This window comes from Nipponia nippon, unplaced genomic scaffold, assembly GCF_047370975.1.
Source record: "Nipponia nippon isolate SJK-2023a ecotype South Korea unplaced genomic scaffold, ASM4737097v1 scaffold_1, whole genome shotgun sequence".
Lineage (NCBI taxonomy): Eukaryota > Metazoa > Chordata > Aves > Pelecaniformes > Threskiornithidae > Nipponia > Nipponia nippon.
Window position 1 is genome coordinate 87,542,228 of NW_028262290.1, and position 10,081 is coordinate 87,552,308.

General features: G+C 36.7%; 1 protein-coding gene across 1 annotated transcript in view; it reads right to left on the minus strand.

The window, feature by feature from the left end:
• Positions 1–9,674, minus strand: part of CDH9 (cadherin 9) — a 105,820-nt gene extending 96,146 nt beyond the window's left edge. The window contains exon 1 of the mRNA XM_087761323.1: positions 9,397–9,674. The gene's annotated coding sequence lies outside the window, so the exon portion shown is untranslated. The remainder of the gene's footprint in view (positions 1–9,396) is intronic.
• Between the last annotated feature and the right edge of the window lie 407 nt (positions 9,675–10,081).

A 10,081-nucleotide genomic window follows, 5' to 3' on the forward strand; every position in this document is an offset into this window, starting at 1 on the left:
TAAGGTGGTTTAGTCATCAGTTCTTCTTCCAGGGAGTTATTGCCTCGGTACAAAGTTATTGAATGAAGCAGAAATTCTTTCCTGAAAATCTTGACAGAATAAACTGAGGCTGACTGGTCGGTGGATCCTGGGAACTACTGGCCAGTCAGCTTCACCTCTGTGCCTGGTACAATCATGGAACAGACCCTCCTGAAAGACATGCCAAAATATAAGGAAGGCAAGGAGGTGTTTAGAGACAGCCAACATGGCTTCACCAAGGGCAAATCGTGCCACTAATTTAGTGGCCTTCTACAATGGACATCAGTGGACAAGGACCTGCAGATGTTGTCTACCTGGACTTCTGTAAGGCCTTTGACATGGTCCTCCACAACATTCTTGCTACTAAATTGGAGACATACAGGTTTGATGGTTGTACTGTTAGATGGATAAGGAATTGGCTGGATGGCTGTGTCCAAAGAGTTATAGTCAATGGCTCAATGTCCAAATGGAAATGAGTAACAAGTAGTGTCTCTCAAGGGTCCATACTGGGACCAGTACTATTTAATGCCTTCATTAACATAGACAGTGGGATTAAGTGCACCCTCAGCAAGTTTGCAGACAACACCAAGCTGAGTGGTGCAGTTAATATGCTTGAGGGAAGGAATGCCATCCAGAGGAACCTTGACAGGTTTGAGGAGTGGGCCCCTGTGAATCTCATGAAGTTCAACAAAGCCAAGTGCAAGGTTCTGCACCTGGGTTAGGGTAATCCCCAGTATCAATACAGGCTGGGGGATGCAGGGATTGAGAGCAGCCCTGCAGAGAAGGATTTGGGGATACTGGTGGATGAAAAATTGGACATGAGTGAATGACTTTAAACTGAAAGAGTGTGGGTTTAGACTGGACATAAGGATGAAATTTTTTACGATGAGGGTGGTGAGACACTGGAACAGATTGGCCAAGGAGGTTGTGGATGCGCCATCATTGGAAGTGTTCAAGGTGAGGTTGGATGGGGCTTTGAGCAACCTGATCTAGTGAAAGATGTCCCTGCCCATGACAGGGGTGTTGAAGTAGATGATCTGAATCTGCTGCTAAAGAATAGAAACTTGAAATGACCTGCAGAGTTCTCCTCAACTCAGAGCTCATAAACATCCTACTTTACCTGATATTGGCTAGAACATATATCATTGGGGACCTTACAATGCAAGTACATGCATGGCTTTCATGACACTGATGCTGTGCACATAAATATATATATACATATATATACACACACGTATATCTATGTTGATATCATAATAGATATAGAGGTCTCTAGATCTCTTTATCTCTATCATCTCTATCTCTAAAATATCAATATCAATACAGATACAGATATGGATACATGTATGCACATGTACATATGTGTGTGTTTTCACCACGAGTAATGAAATTTCAGGATTTTTTTTATTGCCTACTAAGCTCACAGGATGACTAGCATGAAATTTAATTAGTGCTGATCAACTTGAGGTGATGGAAGCAGAAAATTAATGTGACATTTATTTTTTGCATTCTACAGCAGTGTCTCCCTATTAATGCTCCTTAAAGCATTTTTTTTTCAGATTTCAGCTTTCAGTCTGTACAAATTAATGATTCTGATTGTATTTGCACAGAAAGGATATAGACAAACTACAACATTCATTTTGGTCCCATTTGTATTGTAGCTGCCCACAGTACTGCATTTAAAAAGAGCTCAAATCAAGTAATCCAGAATCTTATGCTGGTTTACAAAAAAGGTCTTTATGCTACTTCAGCTTTGTGAATCCACTTTTGAAGCTTTGGAGAGAAAGCCTGCCTTCCTTCCTTCCTTCCTTCCTTCCTTCCTTCCTTCCTTCCTTCCTCCCTTCCTCCCTCCCTCCCTTCCTTCCTTCCTTCCTTCCTTCCTTCCTTCCTTCCTTCCTTCCTTCCTTCCTTCCTTCCTTCCTTCCTTCCTTCCTTCCTTCCTTCCTTCCTTCCTTCCTTCCTTCCTTCTCCAGTAAACTAGTATTTTTCTACCACATTGGCAGGGTTTCTTCTACTGGCTCTAGGCATGTCCTTTAACAATTACATCAGGTTACTCAATGTGTGTTTCTGCCCTGGCTTTGTATTGTTTGAGAGCCCCTTGTGTATGTCTTAGGAAAGATCCCAGTGACACGCATGGGGCATAGCTACTAGTTTCAAGCTACCTGCACTTCCAGAAAAATATCACTTACATAGTTATTCTGAGTTTATACAATTTTCTGCCAGTTACAAAGTAGTGAAATTATTTTTGAATAGAAGTTGAGATCCTCTTTACGTCATGAGACCAGGAATTCGAATCCTTAAGACCCATTTTAGTTCTGTTCAAACCCAAGCTGTGAATATATGCTACTCCTACAGTGTTACACACACAGATCTGTGCACAAACTACACAAGAACTATCTGCTCTCATCTGTAATTGTTAGGAAATTTTCAGATGTATGTTTCCTTTGAAATCATCATTTATATATTACTTGCTATTACTGAGTATATCTCGAGTAATCAAAGGTAACTATGGTGCTGTGTCTGTGTATAGCAGTGCAGTTCACTATTTAATCAAACAAATGCTTATTAAACATAATCCTTAAAGTAGTTTAAAAAATATACCTCTTCTACCTGTAGGCTTTTAGTTTTGGGAAAATATTACAAACTAGAATCTGAACATGTTGAGGACAGATAAAAACATAGAGGACCTTTGTATATTTGAGAAGTTTATTCTTTGTGGATCTGTATTGTAGGTGGCTGTTAGACAAACTTGCTCTAAAATGTAAATGTGCATTGGATGAATGTAAAGTCAAATGACAAATAAATAATTAGAGAGTGAGTAGCATTGGCAGGAGTGCTAAATCTTTCCTTCTAGCAGTGCTAACAGTTATGTTGCTGAATGTGTAACACTAGGTATGTTCCTAAACCATTATCTGTTAGATTCAAACTTTTCAGATCTATGTCAGAGAGTATGAATGAGCATCTTTTATTTTACTTTTTCTTTCTTTTTTTTCCAAAACCATCAATCTATGGTGCAGTCTAACCACTTCCTAATTTACTCCCCTTTTTGTCTTCCCTAGTGCTATTTTCCCCTTTCCTGAATGAAAATTTCAGGGAAAGGCTCTCAACCAGAAGTTTTTTTGGCCACTTGTAGCTGAGAGCAGTTGTACCAACTTTTTGGAGAGTTTCTTCTCTTTAATTACCTTTAAAAGTAGTTAGAAGTACGTTAAATACATGACATACTTTTCTGTTTTGAAAGTTCTGTTGTTTGTTGCAGGGATGGTTTACCACCATGAATAGTGAGGATTTTTCAGTAGGACAATGACCAGAAAAGCAGGCAGCACCAGAAGCTTGGATTTTATTAAAATGTGGCAAATGCTATTAAAACCTTACAAAACCCTTACTTGCAGTGATATGTGAGTTCTCAGTCTTGATACACTTCCTCCTCCTCCTCCTCCTAAGAACAATATCTTCAGTATCATAGATAAAGTTCTATCTCCATAAAGGAAAATGAAGAGATTAATTAATTTTCTTTAGAACACAAGGGCTTTTACTTAGTATCTTACCCCTAGAAAAGTTATAAATGCAATCCAAAAATGTGTCTTAATTAGGAAAGAAGGCATGTATCATACAAATTTAAAACCATTACGAGCAAGATCTGGCTCAATTGCTGGTAATCTATGGGATGCAGATAACAGCAAGGAATGAAGGGTCTACATTAATTTTTAAATATATTTCCATTTTTCAACAAGTCTAAATTCTCATTAGAGGTGAAATTTCCTTTTACATTTGGGAAGCAAATGTAAGGATTATTGCAAATCTTGCAGGAAATGAGAAAATGTTTTCTGTAACATAATATTTTTATTTTTACTCTGAGGAAAATATATATTTTTATCAGAAAGAATTATTATAAAAACACAGATTCAGCACTCATTTTTACTCTGTGTAAAGGAAATGCACAAAAGCAATTTCAGTGGCTTCAGTGGGACTAGTCTTATTGCAAAATATTAGTCATTCTGAATAAGGGTTCCAGAATATGGCACAAGCACAAACAGCTCCTTACAAATAATTTAAACAACTGCAAGATTTCCTTTTGAAATAACTATGTTTTCCTGTTTTTTTTTTTTTTCTGTTACTACACAGGCAGAATCATTTCCATGAGATTTCCCACAACCAGCAACTATGTGTTAAAAATTAAAAGAAAGAACTTGTTTACAATAGTTTCCCACTACAAAACTTGATATTTGAATCCATTATTATGAACTATTATGATAAACAATAATGCAAATCACATGAAAGTATTATGATAAACAACAAAATAGCCAGGCAAACAAATTCAGCCAGAAAGTAGCACTGCAAACTTAAGCAAACCTATTTTAATCTATTCCTTTTTTTAAATATTTTATCATTCTTTTTACAATTTGCTGGAATTATGTTTGGGTTTATGTATGTATACATACAAATATATGTATGAATGTATGTGCGTATATATATATAAAAAGAATTCTGCTCATGAACTGGGGCTATTTTGATTTGTTAAATTCAGGTATGAGTAGTTTACCGATACCTTCTAGTCATATATAACCTATAACTGCTGGATTTTAAAATGTCAGTTTTCATTTGTACTATGCCTACTTTTTCTTTCAAAACAGAAGTAATGGGATTAACTTCACCCTTATCCCCAACTCACACCTTTTTCACTTTACCTCTTTGTCATCTCCTCAAGAACAGACACTGAATGATGGAATACAGCGGAAATAAAGAACAATTATTTTGGTAAGGTCTTCAGCTGAGGATGTTAGAACATTATACTTTTTAAATTTCCTTTACTGAACACTCTTATACAACCTGATGTTTAATTGAATTCTTTTTTAAGAGGTTCCAAAATATAAATGTCAAAATCTGCACCATTGATTATCAATGTAATTGATCATAATTTTCTGAAAGTAATGTCTAAATCTAATAATGTCTGTATATATTGCTAGATAGGCTTGTATACATTATTAATTGCCTTCAACTGAACTATTAAAAATATGCAAATTGAGATAATCTCCTTATGAGAGTTGTTGTGTAGTTTGTCTAAAATGATGGAAAGGCTGGCTGTTTCCATCCCCAAGCATAAAAGCATTATCTACAGTTTTCTCTATTTCACAGAATCTTTTCTTGGGTATCATTTATAAAGAACATGTTTTGAATTTGGGCAAGTAACTTAGGAGTTTCTTCTCAACACACTTATATACAATGAGAAAATACTTTCAGTATTTTTAGGAAAATTGGAGCCGCTAAGCAATGACATGCGTAGCCCAACACTGTAATATTCTTCCAGGCAGAATTTCTATGAAGCTGGTAGTTATTTCCCTTGACTAGCGTTTATGAGGACGAAGCAACCTGAACACTGTTTAGTGCCTAGAAAATTTGTACTTACATAAACCTCTCTGACATTTGCATTTTCATATCAGGAGATTCTAATATGAAAGTTATGTTTGTATGAGACAGGGAAAACTGAATCTTATGTGATGTTCTTTTGATGTTGCTATTACTCTTACTGCTAAAATGTGTGACATTTAAATATAGAAATTTGCATTTAACTGGCAAAGAAATACACTGGCCATCACTTGAGGCATTCCATTTTGCAGTTATAGAAATATATTTCCAGAGAAACATTGTGGCTGTTTATGGTGTTATTTAAGTATTCAAGAGACATTTATTTTTATGAACATTGTCGCATTCATACAGAGAAATTGGAGGACTAGGAAAGCAGAGGCCCAATTCTACTCTTGGCTCTGACACTGAGGTACTCCGTAACTGAGACCAAGTCAATTCAACTCTCTGTGCAATAATCTCTGTTTATGGGATGAAGACAATGCCACCCATCTCCTTTGGTAATCTTTCTGAGATTGTGGAATGAAGGTTATAAATAACACATTTTACTTCCTATCTTTTCTATAATTATGTTACATACTATGCATGAAAAAATTAATTCTTTCTAAAACATAATAATTTTAGAGCTTTCTTGTAAGCTGTGGTATATATCCAGTATTTTTCCTTTTTCCCTGAAGTTAGTAACAGCATTTTCCTCGAAGTAACCAAAGCCCAGTTTTGCTAGGATTTTCTGATCAAGATATGTCTCTCCTGTTCAGTCATGCTTGGAAAGTAGGCCTTGATGCCACTGTGGTTTTTTTATCATGATCAGTCGCTGAAAGTAAGGATGGTAACTTGCCTTTTGCCATTCAGCAATTTCCTATATTTGTTTAAAAGGCAAAACGAGAAAGTTATTAAAATGACACTTGACTGCTTTTACAAAGATTCTTATTGTTCATAGCTGAGAATCATTTCCCTTTGCTTTATTTTCCTTCTCCTCCCACCCCCTTTCAGCAAAATTTTGGATTTATTCCTACAAATGACTTTTCATAAACTCTCTCACTCACATGCAGAATGCAGTTAGCTTTCACTCAGACATCCCTATTCATGTTCAAATATTTGTGCTTCTGCAGATAGCATTTGCATGTAACACCTGCTGCAAGCCTTAGAAATTCGGAAGGCATTCTGATATGAGTGGGAGAGGCATTTTTGTCTAGGCTTTTGCTTCACTTGCCTTTGGCGGTTAAATAGCACTGACTGCATGAAAGAAACATATAAAATTATGTATCTGTATTGTCTTATATCCAGGTCTATATGGCACGGTTTTCTTATAAGCAAAAGATTTGTGCAGGAGTTGGGAGAACCTTTAAACAGTGGTCATTGCTGAGTTTTGATTTTCAGTAAGGTCTTGTATCTCCAGAACAGTTTGCAAAACTGAGAAAAGAAGGGGGAGGAGGAACAGAAGGAGAACAGTTCTGTGTTTCTGTTCATATCTGAAAATAGGTACAAGATTCTCTGTGTGTGTGTGTTACCCTATAATAAATGAAAATTTTGAAGTAATAAGTGTTCCCTCATGTGTTGTGTTATCATCAGGCTTTGGACAGCCAATAGGAGACAACAGTCTACCTTGTTTTATATCCTGAACAAACTCATCCTCAGAGGAAATTGTCAGTCCTGTTACTTTCTAGCACTACTTCTCAATGTGTCTGCCAGTAGATTCCCTGCAACCCATGTTGTGCAGCTTCAGAAACCATGTCCTGATGTCAGGGCATAAGCGAATGTCAGAATTAAGTTGTACAGTCCTTTCTGCAGCATTGTGGGTGATAACATTTAAACCAGTGAATTTAGTTATTACATTTTGTTGGGCAGATTAGTTGGAAATGAAATCATCCTCATTGGCTGATCAAATGATGAGAGGGTGTCTCTGCCAAGACCATGCAACTGCCGCTGAGATCAGCGTGCTTGTGGAGCAGCAGCCAGGCAAGGGGAGAGCACAGATCCCTGTGAATGGGCTGCTGTCCGGAGGGGAGAGCAGCCTTTTTGGAATGGTCACTTCTGCAGACAAGTGTGAAAATGCTGAAAGCCTGAAGCACTTTTTTACCATGGAGCTGTATAAAACATATGGCAGAGATGTTTCCCTCCACATTTTCTCTCCAAACTGCATCTCCAAACTGGTTTTTGTGTTTAGGTGAGATGTACTGGTTATTTATGCAACATAATTTTTTACAATAACGGCTGCAAGACAGCCTCTGAAATGAAATACTCTTACTACAAATAAACACACGAAAAACTTTGATTGTTGAAATCACCCCATCAAGTTTAAAAAGACTTGACAACTATTTTAGGTACAAGTTTAGTATGTAGTACTGATACAGTTACATTTCCTCATTTAAAATTAGTCTTGTTTATCTAACTTAGAAAATCAAAACAAGAATTATTTCTTTCATAGGATTTGATAGTGTAATATGACCTTGTAAAAGTTTTATATTTTTGCTAATAAAAAATCACATTAGCTGTAAATACGTTTAATTCTATCTTGAATTTATATTATTACATAGTGGAGGACAAATGAAATGACAATGTATTTTACCTGTCAAATTGACATAGATAACAGTACACCTTTTTAAAATCTAACATAGATCTTCTGTAGAGTTCTTAATTATTAGAGAAAAAATATAACACAAGACTTCCAAATATTTCATTAGTCCATTCTCACTTTTTGGAATAGAAATTAACATTTTAGATGTGGAAAATGACTTCGAAGCAATGATTTTTAAAGATCCATCATTAGCAATTCCTATCATTACCACCAATACTTTTTATTAAACAAAGCTTTTGATCAGATTAGCGAAACTATTGCAAGTATTACACTTGCCTTTTTAGCTATATTTGTCCTTATCATGAGAAACTGGTGTAGTACACAGCAATGAAGCATAATCCTGTTGTGATTTAAGTAGAATATGAGTTTTGTCACTGACTTTAATCAGAGTAAGACTGATACGTTGGTTGTAAATGTCTACTGAAAATGGAAATTATCCTAAGAAAATACCATTCTATTTTCTGACCTACTACTTAAATCTGAGAAGGCGAGTGGCTACCGTATGCACATTGCTATGCAACTGCAAGGGATATCAATTTCTTTATAGTTCATATGCATCATTCTTTGTTTGAAGCTCATACAGTGAAATTGAATGAATGCGACTGCACATTTCTTGCATGTGAAAAGAAAAGGCAAACTGTCATTCATTAGGCAATTGGTTTCTGCTGATTACTTCAAAATCAAGTGGTCAGTTCGACCTTTTGCACTTTCTGCCTTGCTTTCTGTGCTAGTCTCTGCTTACACATATTAGGCTGATAAGGTTGTTTGGTAGCACTTCTGGAAAAGAGCCTTACACTTTAAGCCTGTTGACTTTGACTTACTGCTATGAATATCTAAAGGGACATCTCCCTCAGCTCTCAATCTTTCTGAACCCTGAGCTGCCACTTCTTCCTGTAACACATATTAAAAAAATACTAATTTTGCTACTCCCACTAAAGAAAAACAAAACAAAGGATAGGTACTTCATTCTTGTTAGCAGTGGACCTCCTCCTTTTTCATCCTTCTTAGCTGGGTTTGTTTTGATTGGACATTTTCGATAAAATATGACAGAAAAAAAAGGAAGATAGCTTCTATTTGGACAGATGAAAAAGCATCCTGCACAAAAGTTAGGCTATATTATTACTGCTATCTTGAAGTAAAAACTGAATAATGTCTAATAGTATTGCCAAATAGAATACACATTGCTAGCTTCCTAATATGCACGAGCAGTTGTCATATATACAGCAACAGAAGTTTAGATTTCAGCAATTTAGTACAAATATTTTCTTTCTGAACTGTATAAAAGAAATCTCCCCAAAGTGCTCTGCTGACCCTGCCCCCCACCCCCTCTCCCTAAAAAGCATCTCTAAGGAATGTTTAACATTTTAGACACTTTTTAAGAAAGCATCTGCTGTTTTGCTGTCAGCAATTTCAATGCTAAAGAAAGTTAATGTACTCACCGTGTCTGCCAGTGTGAGCCCAGCTCTGTCCGTCCACTGTTGTTTCTCTACCTGCTTCCTCCCTTCTGCCTGTTACTGTATCTCCAGCGCTGTATGTACTTGCATCTAACTAGGGCTCCCTCTCTCCCTGCATCACTTTTAAGTCAGGCAGGCAGGGAGCTGAAGCCAAAAGGACTTCCTATCTGATTGGTTTCCATTCAGTGCCCCTGATTAATAAGAAACGTCCCTCACTGCGAGAGATGTTGCTGCTGATAGAGCCGCAGTGCTCAACATGAGAAGGTTTGGGGCTGGGGGGGGGACAAGACGCCGGCTTTGCCAGCCATACAGTGATTTGCAAGTGAATGCAGTGGGAGGGTTCAGAGAGGAGGGCTTTGTTAAGAACCCTCTTATTAACTGAGGCTTAAATACAGAAACTCATGCTACGAACTCAGTTTGATCCATTTTCAATTTTAATAATAAGGGCAAACGCATGTCCATGACCTGTGAATTACGTGGAGAAAAAATTTACTCTAATTATCTACACTAACAATACAGTGCTATTTGTGTGCATATACTCATTTAAGAATGCAAAATTATTCTGTAACACTACAGTGACAAATTCTTTTAAGTTGAAAGAAGGCAAGGTGTGAGAAATTTCCCCTTGTAGTCAATAGGTTTACAGCACTAGTGTCACTTACAGCTATTG